This window comes from Aquarana catesbeiana, linkage group LG01 (genome assembly GCF_042186555.1).
Source record: "Aquarana catesbeiana isolate 2022-GZ linkage group LG01, ASM4218655v1, whole genome shotgun sequence".
Lineage (NCBI taxonomy): Eukaryota > Metazoa > Chordata > Amphibia > Anura > Ranidae > Aquarana > Aquarana catesbeiana.
In genome coordinates this window covers 953,591,766-953,610,320 of record NC_133324.1, presented here as the reverse complement: position 1 = coordinate 953,610,320, position 18,555 = coordinate 953,591,766, and positions in this window count along the sequence as shown.

Here is an 18,555-nt window from a genome sequence, read left to right as displayed (position 1 = left end):
ATGGTACAGAGGCTCGTTTTAAAGCCGCTTGTAATAGAATATGTAAATGTTCCCCGACCACAAGAATTAAACAACCACTTAACCTGAATCCTAGTATCTAGATTTCACTCAATCCCTTCCATCCTAATTCCAACCTTCACCCCCAACCAGCACCCCGTCTACCAGAGCCCAGAGGTCACCACTGATTGGTGGAGAGTGCGGCTCACCGGGCAGGAATATTACAGATGGGCACAGAGTGCTAAGAAGGAGCAAAGTGATGACGGTCCCGGGTACTTTCCAAGGGTGAGAAGTATTAATGTGCAAGATCTGTGTGTGTGGTGCTGGGTGGTCCCCCATGGCATTCCACGGCTGCCAACCAATGTCTGTGTGATGGCTGATCATATTAGTGGGAGTATTATATATAATATTAGGGGGAGTATTATATATATAATATTAGGTACTGTATACCAGATAATATAAGGCAGTTTACAGTTTATTTTTTTATATCATTATTAATAATATTGGAATGTTACAGATAATATTAGGTGTAGTATCAGGCTAAATATTAGACAGGGGAAGTATAATATTAGGAGAGATATTATATAAAATATTAGGTGGTTTATTGTATATAATATTAGAAGGGGTATAATATTAAGTGAAGTATTGCATATAAATAAAGGTGGAGTATTATATATACAGTGCCTTGAAAAAGTATTCACACCCCTTGACATTTTCCACATTTTGACATGTTACAATCAAAAACATAAATGTATTTTATTGGGATTTTATGTGATAGATCAACACAAAGTGGCACATAATTGTGAAGTGGAAGGAAAATTATAACGTTTTCCAAATTTTTGTACAAATAAATATGTGAAAAGTGTGGGGTACATTTGTATGGCGCCCCCCGGAGTCAATACTTTGTAGAACCCCCTTTCTCTGCAATTACAGCTGCAAGTCTTTTTGGGGATGTCTCTACCAGCTTTGCACATCTAGAGAGGGACATTTTTGCCCATTCTTCTTTGCAAAATATCTCAAGTTCTGTCAGATTGGATGGAGAGCGTCTGTGAACAGCAATTTTCAAGTCTTGCCACATATTCTCAATTGGATTTAGGTCTGGACTGTGACTGGTCCATTCTAACACATGAATATGCTTTGATCTAAACCATTCCATTGTAGCTCTGGCTGTATGTTTCGGGTCGTTGTCCTGCTGGAAGGTGAATCTCCGCCCCAGTCTCAAGTATTTTGCAGAATCTAACAGGTTTTCTTCTAAGATTGCCCTGTATTTGGCTCCATCCATCTTCCCATCATCTCTGACCAGCTTCCCTGTCCTGAAGAAAAGCATCCCCACAACATGATGCTGCCACCACCACGTTTCACAGTGGGGATGGTGTGTTCAGGGTGATGTGCAGTGTTAGTTTTCCACCACACATAGCGTTTTGCTTTTAGGCCAAAACGTTCAATTTTGGTCTCATCTGACCAGAGCACCTTCTTCTTCTTCCACATGTTTGCTGTGTCCTCCACATGGCTTCTCACAAACTGCAAACAGGACTTCTTATGACTTTCTTTCAGCAATGTCTTTCTTCTTGTCACTCTTCCATAAAGGTCAGATTTGTGGAGAGCACGACTAATAGTTGTCCTGTGGACAGATTCTCCCACCTGAGCTGTGGATCTCTGCAGCTCCTCCAGAGTTACCATGGACCTCTTGGCTGCTTCTCTGATGAATGTTCTCCTTGCCCGGCCGGTCAGTTTAGGTGGACGGTCATGTCTTGGTAGGTTTGCAGTTGTGCCATACTCTTTCCATTTTCGGATGATGGATTGAACAGAGCTCCGTGAGATGTTCAAAGCTTGGGATTTTTTTTTATAACTTAACGCTGCATTTAAAGAGAAGTAAGGGTTTTTTTTCCCTCCATTTATACTTACCTAGGTGGATGCAGCATGGGTCCAATGCTGCATCTGTCCCCCGGCGTCTCTACGCTGAGAACCGAGCCACCGAACATCGCCGATGGCTCGGTTCCCACAGATCCCTGAAAGGAGAGCTGCTGAATGTCAATCAGCAGCTTTCCTCTCTGCTCCTCCACGCTCACTGGAGCGCTGAGCTGTGGAGGGGGTGGGAAGCGGCCATCTCAGCGGCTCGCTGAGAGGCTGAGACAGGCATCAGTCCAAGCGCCTGGTGGATCCAGACTTTATTGTCGTGATTACGTGGTGCCTGGACTGATTCCAGTGATGTCAGCAGAAAGCGGACTTTAGACCGCTCTCTGCTGAAAACGGGTGCAGGAGTGCAAAACGAATTGCACTCCTTTGACCCATAGGCGAAGCCCAGCCAAACAAGCTCAGGCTGGACTTCTCCTTTAATCTTCTCCACAACTTTATCCCTGACCTGTCTGGTGTGTTCCTTGGCCTTCATGATGCAGTTTGTTCACTAAGGCTTTCTAACAAACTTTTGAGGGCTTCACAGAACAGCTGTATTTATACTGAGATTAGATTAAACACAGTTGTGCCATACTCTTTCCATTTTCGGATGATGGATAGAACAGAGCTCCGTGAGATGTTCAAAGCTTGGGATATTTTTTTATAACCTAACCCTGCTTAATACTTCTCCACAACTTTATCCCTGACCTGTCTGGTGTGTTCCTTGGCCTTCATGATGCTTTCTGTTCACTAAGGTTCTCTAACAAACCTCTGAGGGCTTCACAGAACAGCTGTATGTATACTGAGATTCAACTACACACAGGCGGACTCTATTTACTAATTAGGTGACTTCTGAAGTCAATTGGTTCCACTAGATTTTAGTTAGGGGTATCAGAGTAAAGGGGGCTGAATACAAATGCCCCCCACACTTTTCACATATTTATTTGTAAAAAACGTCCATCCAAATAAAACACATTTACGTTTTTGGTTGTAACATAACAAAATGTGAAAAATTTCAAGTGGTATGAATACTTTTTCAAGGCACTGTATATTTACGGTGGGGAAAATAATGATTTGATCCCCTGCAGATTGTGTAAATTCGCCCATTTACAAAGAAATGAAGGGTCTATGATTTTTATCATAGGTGTATTTTATATGATAGAGACAGAATATCAACCAAAAATACAGGAAAAACACATAAAACAAATGTTATAAATTGAGTTGCAGTTCAGTGAGTAAAATAAGCATTTGATCTCCAAGCTAAAGATGACTTGATACTTGGTGGAGAAACCCTTGTTGGTAAGCACAGAGATAAGACGTTTCTTGTAGTTGGTGACCAGGTTTGGACACATCTCAGGAGGGATTTTGGTCCACTCTTCTTTACAAATCTTCTGTAAAATCCTTGAGGTTTCTTGGCTGTTGCTTGGCAAATTGAAGTTTCAGCTCCTTCCATAAATTTTCTATAGGATTAAGGTCTGGAGACTGACTAGGCCACGACCATGACCTTAATGAGCTTCTTCTTGAGCCACTCCTGTGTTGCCTTGGCGGTACATTTTGAGTCATTGTCATGTTGGAAGACCCATCCACGACCCATCTTCAGCGTTCTGGCTGAGGGAAGAAGGTTCTCATCCAAGATTTTACAACACATGGCCCCGTCCATTGGCCCCTCAATTCGGCAAACTCGGCCTGTACCTTTAGCAGAGAAACAGCCCCAAAGCATCATGTTTCCACCTCCGTGCTTGACTGTATGGATAGTTTTCTTGAGTTAATGCCAAAGAGCTCAATTTTGGTCTCATCTGACCAAGCACTTTCTCTGAATCATTTAGATGTTCATTGGCATGACTGTACATGTGCCTACTTGAGGAGGGGTACTCGATTTAGGATTTAGAGAAGATCTGTAAAGAAGACTGGACCAAAAGCCCTCCTGAGATGTGTGCAAACCTGGTAACCAACTACAAGAAACGTCTGACCTCTGCACTTACCAACAAGGGTTTCTCCACCAAGTACTAACTGATGTACTTGATCCCCTGCAGATTGTGTAAATTTGCCCATTTACAAAGAAATGAAGGGTCTATCATTTTTATCATAGGTGTATTTTAAATGATAGAGACAGAATATCAACCAAAAATACAGGAAAAACACATAAAACAAATGTTATAAATTGAGTTGCAGTTCAGTGAGTAAAATAATCATTGAATCTCCAAGCTAAAGATGACTTAGTACTTGGTGAGGAAACCCTTGTTGGTAAGCACAGAGGTCAGACGTTTCTTGTAGTTGGTGACCAGGTTTGGACACATCTCAGGAGGGCTTTTGGTCCAGTCTTCTTTACAAATCTTCTGTAAAATCCTTGAGGTTTCTTGGCTGTCTTGTGGCAAATCGAAGTTTCAGCTCCCTCCCATAAATTTTCTATAGGATTAAGGTCTGGAGACTGGCTAGGCCACGACCATGACCTTAATGGGCTTTTTCTTGAGCCACTCCTGTGTTGCCTTGGCGGTATATTTTGGGTCATTGTCATGCTGGAAGACCCATCCACGACCCATCTTCAGCGTTCTGTCTGAGGGAAGAAGGTTCTCATCCAAGATTTTACAACACATGGCCCCCGTCCATTGGCCCCCTCAATGCGGCAAAGTTGGCCTGTACCTTTAGCAGAAAAAAAGCCCCAAAGCATCATGTTTCCACCCCCGTGCTTGACTGTAGGGATAGTCTTCTCGAGTTAATGCCAAAGAGCTCAAGTTTGGTCTCATCTGACCAAGCACTTTCTCTGAATCATTTAGATGTTCATTGGCATGACTGTACATGTGCCTACTTGAGGAGGGGTACTCGATTTAGATTTAGGATTTAGAGAAGATCTGTAAAGAAGAGTGGACCAAAAGCCCTCCTGAGATGTGTGCAAACCTGGTCACCAACTACAAGAAACGTCTGACCTCTGTGCTTACCAACAAGGGTTTCTCCACCAATGTTTTGCTTGGGGATCAAATACTTATTTTACTCGCTGAACTGCAACTCCATTTATAACATTTTTATTACGTGTTTTTTTCTGGATTTTTGGTTGATATTGTCTATCTTATCATTTAAAATACACCTATGATAAAAATGATAGACCCTGCATTTCTTTGTAAGTGAGCAAGTTTACAAAATCTGCAGGGGATCAAATATTTATTTTCTTCACTGTATTTGGTGGAGTATTGTATATTATGTTAAGAGGGGTATTCTATATATTATTAGGTGGCGTATTGTATATAATATTAGGACAGTATTATACTTTATATTAGGTGGAATATTGAATATAATATTAGGTGGAGTATTGTCTATAATATCAAGAGGGGTATTATATATAATATTAGGAAGAATATTGTACATAATATTAGGTGGAGTATTATATATAATATTAGGAAGAATAGTGTACATAATATTAGGTGGACTATTATATATAATATTAGGAAGAATATTGTACATAATATTAGATAGAATATTGTACATAATATTAGGTGGAGTATTGTATATAATATAAGGAGGGGTATTTTATATAATATTAGGTGGAGTATACCAGATAATATCAGGTGGAGTAATGTAGGTAATATTAGGTGAAATATTACAGAATATAATAGTATTAGGTGGAGTATATCAGATAATATCAGGCAGAGTACTACAGATATTATTGAGGTGGAGTATTTTAGAGAACTTTAGGTGGAGTATTAGCCGGTAAGCCCCATCTTGTAAACCCTCAATGTCCGGATTTTTCCATTTGCTGGTGGAGCACCGGGACATAATGAGATCTTAATCCCCGAAGGAGGCCAGTCTCCCTCGTGGATGGCTCTCCTGGGTCAGAGATGGTGGGGGGGGGGGTCTCTGTGTCTAGAAATGAAATGAGATGTAAAGTGTCCTGAGCTAATCACACAGCTGCCAGTCCCTCCCAGCATCCTAATCATATCCTTATAAACAGGAATCGACCCCGGGCCGGCGCTCAATAGCAGGATTTATCAGCCTAAGAGCTTTGTATTGAGCGGCTGCCTTGCCTTGGTTAATCACGAGTCATTCGCATCAATAAAAGGCCTGCTATTGAGTGCCTGGCAGAAATTAGCTGTGGATTACAGGGTTAGGCTGTGTTCAGGGGAGGGCTATGCTTCATAATCAACATGTTCAGCTGAGGCGGCGATAACAAGACATTGCCATTAACCTCTCGATTGCCACCCCATGCTGGACACCACTTGGTCAGCGGTGCATAGAGATATCTGAGGATAGGCCCCAGGCCATAGCCGGTTACAGGGAGAGGTGTCCGGGGTGAGGACATAGGGCTGGACAGGAACAACCAGGGCTCTCAGAGCACAACTCCACCTATATGTCACAAAACACAGAGGTTATACATGTATCTGCTATGCCTGGGCCTCCAACACCTGTCTGCAGACAATACAGCAATCTACCCTCTTATTTCAGAGATCTACACCCAACAGCACTCTACCCTCCTATCTCAGAGATCTACACCCAACAGAATTCGACCCTCTTATCTCAGAGATCTACACCCAACAGCACTCTACCCTCTTATCTCAGAGATCTACACCCAACAGAACTCGACCCTCTTATCTCAGGGATCTTCACCCAACAGCACTCTACCCTCTTATCTCAGAGATCTACACCCAACAGCACTCTACCCTCTTATCTCAGAGATCTACACCCAACAGAACTCGACCCTCTTTTCTTAGAGATCTACACCCAACAGAACTCGACCCTCTTATCTCAGGGATCTTCACCCAACAGCACTCTACCCTATTATCTCAAAGATCTACACCCAACAGCACTCTACCCTCTTATCTCAGAGATCTACACCCAACAGCACTCTACCCTCTTATCTCAGAGATCTACACCCAACAGAACTCGACCCTCTTATCTCAGGGATCTTCACCCAACAGCACTCTACCCTCTTATCTCAGAGATCTACACCCAACAGCACTCTACCCTCTTATCTCAGAGATCTAGACCCAACAGAACTCGACCCTCTTATCTCAGAGATCTACACCCAACAGAACTCGACCCTCTTATCTCAGGGATCTTCACCCAACAGCACTCTACCCTCTTATCTCAGGGATCTTCACCCAACAGTACTCTACCCTCTTATCACAGAGATCTACACCCAACAGAACTCGACCCTCTTATCTCAGAGATCTACACCCAACAGCATTCTACCCTCTTATCTCAGAGATCTACACCCAACAGCACTCTACCCTCTTATCTCAGAGATCTACACCCAACAGAACTCGACCCTCTTTTCTCAGAGATCTACACCCAACAGAACTCGACCCTCTTATCTCAGAGATCTTCACCCAACAGAACTCGACCATCTTATCTCAGGGATCTTCACCCAACAGCACTCTACCCTCTCATCTCAGAGATCTACACAGAACTCAACCCTCTTATCTCAGAGATCTACACCCAACAGAACTCGACCCTCTTATCTCAGAGATCTACACCCAACAGCACTCTACCCTCTTATCTCAGAGATCTACACCCAACAGAACTCGACCCTCTTATCTCAGAGATCTACACCTAACAGCACTCTACCCTCTTATCTCAGAGATCTTCACCCAACAGCACTCTACCCTCTTATCTCAGAGATCTAAACCCAACAGAACTCGACCCTCTTATCTCAGAGATTTTCACCCAACAGAACTCGACCCTCTTATCTCAGAGATCTCGCCTGCCGTAGAAGACAGTGTTGCCAACCTACCAGATTGAAATTTATTGACATGACACCCAAAAATTTCCTGGCACGGCCAAGTTTCTACTGGCATTTCCAATAGTTACAAAATTACAGTTTTAGGCCTCTTTCACATGGACAATCTGTTCAGGTCCGCCTGTCAGTTTTTTAGGCGGACCTGAACAGACGCTCCATAGACCTCTACGGAGCGTCAGATGTCAGCGGTGAAAAACCTACTTTTCCATCCGTCTGCGAATCGGATCAGGTAATGACGGACTCTACGGTCCATCTTCATCTGATCCCCCATAGGGGAGTTTAGCGCTCTGACAGGTCCATCCCTGCACAGTGTGCAGAGACGGACCTGTCATCTGCCTGCTCAGCGGGGATCGACAGAGCGATCCCCCGCTGAGCAGAGCGGGCTCCGTACACAAACACATCTGTGTAAAGGAGCCCTTAAAGTGTAAAATAATTAATGTGCTTAAAAAAAATGTAAAAAAACATTTGGAGAAATTTTTTTTTTTGACTCACCTCTAAATGCATGTTGCTAGGGGATCCCTCTTAGTCTGCCTCCTTCTGCGCCTGGGCTCCTGACGTCACTTTACTCGGCGCAGGAAGGGAGATCGCCTCTTTTCCCTCTTTTCCACCTGACTGGCCCCAGATGATTGCGCGGCCAGTCACGGCGCGCGGAGCGGGTCGCACATGCGCAGTGGGTGCCTGGCTCTGAAGCCACAGCCAGGCGCCCACAGTTAAAATGTTAGCGCCGCCGAGTGGAGGGGGAGACGAGTAGGGCTTCGTTCCCCTGCATCGCTGGACCCCGGGACAGGTAAGTGTCCCATTATTAAAAGTCAGCAGCTGCAGTATTTGTAGCTGCTGACTTTTAATCTTTTTTTTTTTTTTTTAAGGGGAACACCGCTTTAAGTGCAAATTTTAGTATTTAGGCTACAAACAAGTACAATATTCAATTAGCAATGTGATTTAAGGTAGATATTAGGGCAACAAACATATTTCTTAATTTATTTTCAATATAGTAAGTAAGTAGCTCAGGGACAGGACTCAGGAGGACAAGGAATTAGAATAGGAAGGCACACACACACATGAAGTTGACTCTTGGTCCCTTCAGTCCACTCCAGTCTAAACAACACTGGCAGTCCCGCTCCCGACCTGCCCTGTTCCTGTCCTGCAGACCCACACACGAGGCTCTGGCCGCTCTGCTTGGCTCCCTTGCACCAAGACATCAAACGACACGCTTGGGCACCGCCTCCACCAGAGCTGCCCAAACACACTGTAGCAGGGACTCGGATGGTCTTGTCTGGCTCTAGACCGAGCCAAACATCACAGCCATATTTTTACTGTCAACTTTTTCCTTTTACTGGCATTTACTGGCAGGAGAAAATTGCCGTTTTTTTTTACTGGCTGCCAGTAAAAATACTGTTGGTTGGCAAAACTGGTAAATGACATGACATACACCACAAGTGCAAAAGCCACAACAGAGGTGCCACCTCTGTCCTGGCTTTTGCACTTGTGATGTATGTCATGTCATTTATATGTGTGCAGCCAATCCTTTTTTATTCAGCCTACATCACTCTACCATCTTATCCTAGAGCTCATAACCCTACAGCACTCTACCATCTTATCCTAGAGCTCATCACCCTACAGCAATCTACCATTTTATCCTAGCGCTCGTCACCCTACAGCACTCTATCCTTATATCTCAGAGCACTGCACCCTACAGCAATCTACCCTCTTATCACAGAGCGATGCACACTGTAGCACTCTACCCTCTTATCACAGGGCACAGCACCCCACAGCACTCTACCCTCTTATACCAGAGCACTGCACCCTATAACACTCTACCCTCTTATCCCAGGGCACTGCACCCTAACCATTCTACCGTCCTATCCCCGAGCACTGCACCCTACAACACTCTACCCTCCTATCCCAGGGCACTGCACCATAAGCACTCTAAACTCTTATCCCTGAGCACTGCACCCTACAGCACTCTACCCTTTCCCCCAGGGCACTGCCCTACAGCACTCTACCCTTGTATCCCAGTGGCACTGCACCCTCAGAGCACTGCACCCAAGAGCACTTTACCCTATTATACCAAGGCACTGCACCCTACATCACTCTACCCTCTTATTCCAGGGCACTGCACCATAAGCACTCTACCCTCTTATCCCTGAGCACTGCACCCTACAGCACTCTACCCTCTTATACCAGGGCACTACAACCTACAGCACTCTACCCCCTTATTCCAGAGCACTGCACCCTACAGCACTCTACCCTGTTATCCCAGAACACTGCACCCTAGAGCACTCTACCCTCTTATCCCAGGGGACCACACTCAACAGCACTCTACCCTCTTATCTCAGAGCTCTGCACCCTACAGCACTCTACCCTCTTATCCCAGGGGACCACATTCAACAGCACTCTACCCTCTTATCTCAGAGCTCTGCATCCTACAGCACTCTACACTCTTATACCAGAGCAGTTAACCCTACAGTACTCTACCCTCTTATAAAAGAGCGCTGCACCCCACAGCACTCTACCTTCCTATACCAGAGCTTGGCACCCTACAGTACTCTACCCTCTTATACCAGAGCTCTGCACCAAACAGCACTTTACCCTCTTATACCAAGGCACGGCACCCTACATCACTCTACTCTTTTTTCCCAGGGCACTGCACCCTACAGGACTCTATCCTCTTATACCAGGGCACTCCACCCTACAGCACTTTACCCTCTTATCTCAGAGCACTGCACCCAACAGCACTTTACCCTCTTATACCAAGGCACGGCACCCTACATCACTCTACTCTTTTTTCCCAGGGAACTGCACCCTACAGGACTCTACCCTCTTAACCCAGAGCACTGCACTCTACCCTCTTATCCCAGGAACACTGTCCCCAATAGCACTCTTATCTCTTATCCCAGAACACTGCACCCTACAGCACTCTACACTCTTATCCCAGGGGACAACACTCAACAGCACTCTACCCTCTTATCTCAGAGCTCTGCATCCTACAGCACTCTACACTCTAATATCAGAGCACTTAACCCTACAGCACTCTACCCTCTTATAAAAGAGCTCTGCACCCTACAGCACTCTACCCTCTTATACCAGAGCTTGGCACCCTACTGTACTCTACCCTCTTGTACCAGAGCTTGGCACCCTACTGTACTCTACCCTCTGATACCAGAGCTCTGCACCAAACAGCAGTCTACTTTTTTATTCCAGAGCTCTGTACCCTACAGCACTCTACCCTCTTATACCAGAGCTTGGCACTCTACAGCACTCTACCCTCTTATAACAGAGCTTGGCACCCTACAGCACTCTACCTTCTTATACCAGAGCTTGGCACCCTACTGTACTCTACCCTCTTATACCAGAGCTCTGCACCAAACAGCATTCTATTTTTTTATTCCAGAGCTCTGTACCCTAAAGCACTCTATCCTCTTTTCCAGAGCACTCTACCCTCCTATCCCAGAGCTCTGTAGCCTACAACACTCTAGGAAACAAGGGAAACCGCCGCTTCATGTGAGCGACTCCAAATTGAAATCAATGGGATAGAACTCCTCACACCCATGCAAGCCCTGGCTTGCCTGCCGCAGAAGACTGAATGAAAAAGGAAATGAAACATGACTGAAGTCCATTTATTGTATGTTCCATATAAATGACAAGACATACACCACAAGTGCAAAAGCCAGAATAGAGGTGCCACTCTACCCTCTTTTCCCAGGGCACTTCACCCTAAGCACTCTACCCTCTTGTCCCTGAGTACTGCATCCTACAGCACTCTACCCTTTTACCCCAGGGAACTGCACCCTACAGCACTCTACCCCTCTTATCCTAGTGGCACTGCAACCTACAACCCTCTACCCTCTTATCTCAGAGCACTGCACCCAACAGCACTCTACCCTCTTATACCAAGGCACTGCAACCTACAACACTCTACTCTCTTTTCCCAGGGCACTGCACTCTACAGCACTTTAACCTCTTATCCCAGTGGCACTGCACCCTACAGCACTCTACCTTCTTATCCCAGAGCACTGCACCCTACAGTACTCTATGCTGTTATCCCAGGGCACTGCATCCTACAGCACTCTACCCCCTTATCCCAGAGCACTGCACCCTACAGCACTCTACCCTCTTATCCCAGAGCACTACACCCTACAGTACTCTATGCTGTTATCCCAGGGCACTGCATCCTACAGCACTCTACTCCCTTATCCCAGAACACTGCACCCTACAGCACTCTACCCTCTTATCCCAGGAGCACTGTCCCCAATAGCACTCTTATCCTGGGGGCACTGCACACTACAGCATATTTTATTAAAAAAGTACATCTATAGGTTTTACTAGCCAGGTAGAGCTGGTATCCTCAGATCTCCTTGACATGGCTGGTAAAAAAGTAGATTGTGGGAGCATTCCCTACCAATAAGCAGGTTGAGTATAGGGGTGGGGATTTTAGGCTAAATTGTTTTTCTTTCTAAAAAAATTAAATAAGTTGAAGAGATCCTGATTCTGCAGTTAGGTCAAGTAAAACCTTATTATTTAAAATTGTTTTCTAAAGAGACTCTGTTCTTACATGACTGTGATGACTGTGCATTAGATGTTCACTTTCCTTTGACAGACCTCCATAGTCTAAGACAGGGATCTCCAAGCCTTCAAAACAAGTGGCCAATTTACTGTCCTTCAGACTTTAGGGGGGCCCAACTGTAGCCAGTGAGAGTAGAGTAGAAATTGCCCCAGCATAAGTGGGTGGGACTCTGGGGGTATACAATTTTTCAAGCTTGATGGTCAGTGGGAGTAAAAATGACATAGCAACTGTGGTTAGTAGGAGGAGGAATAGTGCCCCATCATTGGTATTAGTGGGAGGAATTATACCTCATCATTGGTGTCACTGGAAGAAATAGTGCCCAATCTTTGCTGTCCATGAAATAAATAATGCCCCAATATGGGCATCTTGGCATTCTGGGAGGAAGGGTGCCTCAATATTAGTGATAGTGGAAGGATTAGTGCCTTATATCAGTGGGAAGAACAGTGCCCCAAGGGCCGGATAAAGGTAAGCAAAGGGCCACATCCGGTCAATGGACGCAGTTTGGAGACCACTGGTCTAAGACATTTGGGTACTGCCATCTTGAAATCAATGGATTCAGCAGGTTCAGAGCTGTGACTCTAGTGAAGTTCTAGGAAGATCCTGCTCCTTGAGTTGAGTTCACCCTTTCAACTCCAACAGTGGCTTACATCCCAGAGGGGACAATGCGAGTATCTTCTGAACCATCATTGCTGGTACAGGAATTCCTCTTGATACCATAGCCTAGTGTGGTCAATGTGACACTGTCACCTGAGACAACGTGTGTCTAAGCTGGGAGCTGAACACCTAGTTGGGTTTCACATGGACTCGGGACTTATGCCGTGTACACACGAGCGGACTTTATGGCAGACTTTGTCCGGCGTACTTTTCGAGGGACTTTACGACGGACTTTCCAAATGAACAGACTTGCCTACACACAATCAACCAAAGTCCGTCGAATTCGTACGTGATGACGTACGACCGGACAAAAACAAGGAAGTTCATAGCCAGTAGCCAATAGCTGCCCTAGCGTTGTTTTTTGTCCGTCGGACTAGCATACAGACGAGCGGACTTTTTGACCGGACTCGAGTCCGTCGGACAGATTTGAACATGTTTCATTTCTAGGTCCGTCAAACTTTTGAGAAAAAAAAGTCCGCTGGAGCCCACACACGATCGAATTGTCCGACGGACTCCAAAGTCCGGTCGTGTGTACGCGGCATTAGCAGTGATATTTTGAGACCTTTCTGCTGTGTGTTCCTTGATTACACTGCTGGCCGTGGCCTCAGTGTCCTGTCAGCCTGTAGTAGTAGAGCCGGAGAGAACTTACCACAATCTAGGGCAACTGCCCCCACTACTTTTCCTGGGCCTTCTAAAAGTGATGTAGCCACTGGTAGGGAGGAAGAAGCTGCTAGAGCTGCCACAGATTAGAACTGCTACCTGTAGATGAAACTTTTGGTAACTTAGAAAAGTTTTAGATAACCAGCGATTACATTAAAATTTTTGTATCATGACCTAATGCAAGCAGGTCTGGTGACAGGGTCGCTTTAACATCACACTCTTACAATGAAAGCTACAGGACTATATATTAATATCAAGTCCTTTGTGTACAGCTGTAATTAATACGATGGAGAACAGCAAGGTTTTTATTAAGGCTTTGCCTGACATCATGAAACTGGAGAAAGCGGCCTGATTTGCAGCACAATAGAGCCGGGGAGCCGTGATTGTGTTGTGTCAGGTTTCATTGTCACATCATGCACCCTCACTGAGTCTACCTGAAAAGACCATAAGGATCACACTGACGCCGGCCATAGACATCTCAGCATTGACGCCAGCTATAGACATCTCAGCACACAGAACTGATGCTGTCTATATAGAACTCAGCACTGACCCAGACTATACAGATCTCAGCAATAGGGATGGGTCTAACATGCACTATATTGTCAAAAATATTGGGACGCCTACCCTTACACACACACATCAACTTTAATGACATCCCAGTCTTAGTCCGTATGGTTCAATATTGAGTTGGCCCACCCTTTGCAGCTATAACAGCTTCAACTCTTCTGGGAAGGCTGTCCACAAGGTTTAGAAGTGTGTCTTTTGGAATGTTTGACCATTCTTCCAGAAGTGCATTCATGAGGTCAGGCACTGATGTTGGATGAGAAGGCCTGGCTCTCAGTCTCAGCTCTAATTCATCCCAAAGGTGTTCTATCGGGTTGAGGCCAGTCAAGTTCCTACACCCCAAACTCGCTCATCCATGTCTTTATGGACCTTGCTTTGTGCACTGGTGCGCAGCCATTTTGGAACAGGAAGGGGCCATCCCCAAACTGTTCCCACAAAGTCGATAGAATGAAATTGTCCAAAATGTCTTGGTATGCTGACGCCTTAAGAGTTCCCTTTCACTGGAACTAAGGGGCCAAACCCAACCCCTGAAAAACAACCCAATACAATAATCCCCTTTACCCTTGTCCTAACAAATCCGACCCTCCCATGTAACAGATGTACAATTACCTAGACCCAATGGTTGAGGTTTCACTGTTTGTGTACACCCATCATTGCGACTCTTCACTGTCCTGGCTGCACCTGTGCATTACAGCCCCATAACTTCTGGGTCCAGGCCAGAGATGAAGGTAGATAAGCCCCAGTTTACGGGACTATAATGCACAGGTGCAACCAGGGAATAGAAGACTTCACTGAATCACTGAATGTGAACAAACTGTGGAACAACAACCAATTCATTTGAATATGAATTATAAAGAATAAATGAATAGGTGGATTAAAGGGTAACTAAAGAAGTCTGAATTGTATGGTGGTAACCAGTGGGCTCTATATTCTATGGTGGTCACCAATGTGCTCTACATTGTATGGTAGTAGCCAATGAGCTCTGCATTCTGGTCACCAGTGAGCTGTACATTCTATGTTGGTAACCAATGAGCTCTATAGTCTATAGTTGTAGCTAGGGATGAGCTTCGAGTTCGAGTCGAACCCATGTTCGTCGAATTGCGAACAATATGGGCCATAATTCACTGCGGCATCGCAATGCATTGCTGGCTGATGATTGGCCAAGCATGCACTATGACCTGCATGCTTGGCCAATCACAGCGCCGTCTGTACCGAGAGCCGTAATTGGCCAAAGTCAGGGTGGCTTTGGCCAATTATGGCTCAGGGGGTTTAGTACATGCCCCACACTATATAAGGCTGCTTGTGTGGCGGCCTTGTGTAGTGTGTTGCAGCAGAGAGAAATAGAGAGAGAAACAGTGTCATTTGATTTAAGTTAAAGTAGGCAGGCAAGTCAGTTAGCTGCACTTACAGTGTATTGTGTATATATATACCGTATTTATCGGCGTATAACACGCACTTTTTTCCCCTTAAAATCAGGGGAAAGTCGCAGGTGCGTGTTATACGCCGATACCCTGCGATCCCGAGCTGTCAAAATGTCAAAATCGCCGGCCGCGATTTGAAAATGGCGCCGCCGGCGCCGAAATACACAGAGCCGGTCCTCGGCTCTTTCCGGCGGCTCTCGTTTACTTTCGGCTCCACTCGTAGTCCCGAGCGGAGCTATCCGAACATACTCGGATAGCTCCGCTCTGGCTAAGGGGGGAGCCGAAAGTGAACGAGAGCCGCCGGAACGAGCCGAGGACCGGCTCTGTGTATTTCGGCGCCGGCAGCGCCATTTTCAAATCGCGGTCGGCGATTTTGAAGCCCGGGAAGCAGGGACAGGGGATCGAAGGCTGCACTGGGGCAAGGCTGCACTGGGCAAGGCTGCACTGGGGAAGGCTGCACTGGGGAAGGCTGCACTGACAAGGCTGCACTGACAAGGCTGCACTGACAAGGCTGCACTGACATGGCTGCACTGGGGAAGGCTGCACTGACATGGCTGCACTGGGGAAGGCTGCACTGACATGGCTGCACTAGCAAGGCTGCACTGACATGGCTGCACTGACATGGCTGCACTGGGGCAAGGCTGCACTGAGAAGGCTGCAATGATGGGCATTTAAATGTAAGTTTTTTTCCCTTCAACTTCCCTCCTAAAAGTTTTTTTTTCCTTAAAATTCCCTCCTAAATTGGGGTGCGTGTTATACGCCGGTGCGTGTTATACGCCGATAAATACGGTATATATATATATATATATATATATATATATATATATATACACACACTGTATTCAGTTTAGCTAGATCCGTTCCTGTTATTCTCTTCCTACTGACAGGCAGACAGGTGTTTTTACAGTATTTACAGTTAGTGTACTGTGTCCTCTGCACAGTGTGCACCTAAAAACTACCTGAAGAAAATTGGTGGTGTTCTAATACTAATAATACTACAGGCAGGCAGTTGATTCTGCTAACTGCAGTATTAGTATATATACAGTGGGGACGGAAAGTATTCAGACCCCCTTAAATTTTTCACTCTTTGTTATATTGCAGCCATTTGCTAAAATCATTTAAGTTCATTTTTTCCCTCATTAATGTACACACAGCACCCCATATTGACAGAAAAACACAGAAATGTTGACATTTTTGCAGAATTATTAAAACAGAAAAACTGAAATATCACATGATCCTAAGTATTCAGACCCTTTGCTCAGTATTTAGTAGAAGCACCCTTTTGATCTCATACAGCCATGAGACTTGTTGGGAAAGATGCAACAAGTTTTTCACACCTGGATTTGGGGATCCTCTGCCATTCCTCCTTGCAGATCCTCTCCAGTTCTGTCAGGTTGGATGGTAAACGTTGGTGGACGGCCATTTTTAGGTCTCTCCAGAGATGCTCAATTGGGTTTAAGTCAGGGCTCTGGCTGGGCCATTCAAGAACAGTCAGAGAGTTGTTGTGAAGTCACTCCTTCGTTATTTTAGCTGTGTGCTTAGGGTCATTGTCTTGTTGGAAGGTAAACCTTCGGCCCAGTCTGAGGTCCTGAGCACTCTGGAGAAGGTTTTCGTCCAGGATATCCTTGTACTTGGCCGCATTCATCTTTCCCTCGATTGAAACCAGTTGTCCTGTCCCTGCAGCTGAAAAACACCCCCACAGCATGATGCTGCCACCACCATGCTTCACTGTTAGGACTGTATTGGACAGGTGATGAGCAGTGCCTGGTTTTCTCCACACATACCCCTTATAGGGCGTACACACGGTCGGACTTTTTTCGGACATTCCGACAACAAAATCCTAGGATTTTTTCCGACGGATGTTGGCTCAAACTTGTTTTATCTACACACGGTCGCACAAAGTTGTCGGAATTTCCGATCGCCAACCACGCGGTCACGTACACCACGTACGACGAGACTAGAAAAGGCCGGTTCAGAACCAAGCGCGGCACCCTTTGGGCTCCTTTTGCTAATCTCGTGTTAGTAAAAGTTTGGTGAGAGACGATTCGCGCTTTTTCAAACTTGTGGCTTTCAGATCGTTTTCGTTCAGTTTGTGCTTGTGGGTTTGTATCTGCTCTTCAGTGCGTGCAAGCAAGTTCCGCGTGACTTTAATTAGTCACTGTATTCTTGTTCATTCGTTACTGTTTTTCAGGTCGCTCTTCACAGGCCTTGCTGTTCTTCAGTGCGTTCTGTTACTTCGTTCTGAGCAGCCGACCGTTTTCTAGCCATGTTGCGTATGCGTACTCCTCGTAGAGTTCGTGCTGTGCGGGGGCTTGGTGTTGGGGTCCTGACCTTGACACAAGTCCAGTCCATGAACAGGGTGGGGAGGAGTTCATGGACCAAGAATTGGTTGCTTCAGCGTGACCAGTTCTCTCATATGCCTTTGCTCCGTGAGATCCGTGAGAATAATCCTGATGATTTCAGGAACTTTCTCAGGATGACGGACCCCGTGTTTCACCGTCTGTTGGCTTCGCTGACCCCCTATATCAGCAGGCAGGATACCTGCATGAGGCAAGCCATCACTCCGGAGCAGAGGCTGGTCGCTACCCTGCGGTATTTGGCGTCAGGGAGAAGCCTGCAGGACTTGAAGTTCTCGACAGCCATCTCCCCCCAGGCTCTGGGGATCATTATCCCAGAGACCTGTTGTGCCATCATACAGGTCTTGCAGAAGGAGTATATGAAGGTAAGATTTATCCTTTAATATCACATTTTATTGTATTGAATGTTTGCTAATATCTTGTATTTCTTTCCTCATTCCCTAATTACCGTGATTGTAATATGCTGTGAATGTCCCCTTTGTCCTCATTCATGCTGGATTTGTATGTAATTATTATTTTATGTCCTTCATACATATTTGCCCTTCAATAACCTCCCAGCATGGTGTCTCCTGCCCTATATTCACCTCATGTAGTCACTTAACAATGTATTTTATCAGCTCTATAGTAGTGCTTTACCCCAAACACCCCCTAAAATGTTTGGAAATGTTATTTTTGATTTAAATTCAGGCAGAGTGCCAGAGGCTTTTTTTTGTGGTG